Raw genomic sequence first — 451 nt, 5'->3', positions numbered from 1 at the left:
ATAAACAGCAGCCAGATAGTTTATCCACAACCTGGTAACCCAAGCATTTTTCCTATTAATTACTTACAACTGGTCAATCAACTATTAGTAATTAACACATTCATTGTAACTTACCTTTGTATGCAAAATAAAGGCATGAAAATCCCTCCAAATAAAATGAGTAAAGCCATTAACAACTTATAAATTGTTGATGAATGGTGCCTTATTTAGCTTTTAACAGATCATCGTCTTTGTCTATTTTGTGGATAGTCTAAATGTCTCCCCACCTTACCTTGAAGCAGCATAAAACAAACGAAGATGAGCTCAGCGGGCTTTACATCTGTCATTTTCAGTCTGTTAATCCTTGTGCCTCAGATTACAACACAAAAATGTTAGCTGTCTGCTCGATGAGATTTAGCTGTTCTGCTGAAGCAACATTTATTCATCACTAATTAAATGACATGTTGGGCCT

General features: G+C 35.5%; 1 pseudogene; it reads right to left on the bottom strand.

The window, feature by feature from the left end:
- Positions 1 to 438, bottom strand: part of LOC116695329 (5-hydroxytryptamine receptor 3A-like) — a 176,825-nt pseudogene extending 176,387 nt beyond the window's left edge.
- Between the last annotated feature and the right edge of the window lie 13 nt (positions 439 to 451).

The sequence above is a fragment of the Etheostoma spectabile genome, chromosome 9 (assembly GCF_008692095.1).
Source record: "Etheostoma spectabile isolate EspeVRDwgs_2016 chromosome 9, UIUC_Espe_1.0, whole genome shotgun sequence".
Taxonomy (NCBI): Eukaryota; Metazoa; Chordata; class Actinopteri; order Perciformes; family Percidae; genus Etheostoma; species Etheostoma spectabile.
The sequence above is the reverse complement of the archived record's forward strand: the minus strand, read 5'-3'. Positions and strand labels throughout refer to the sequence as shown.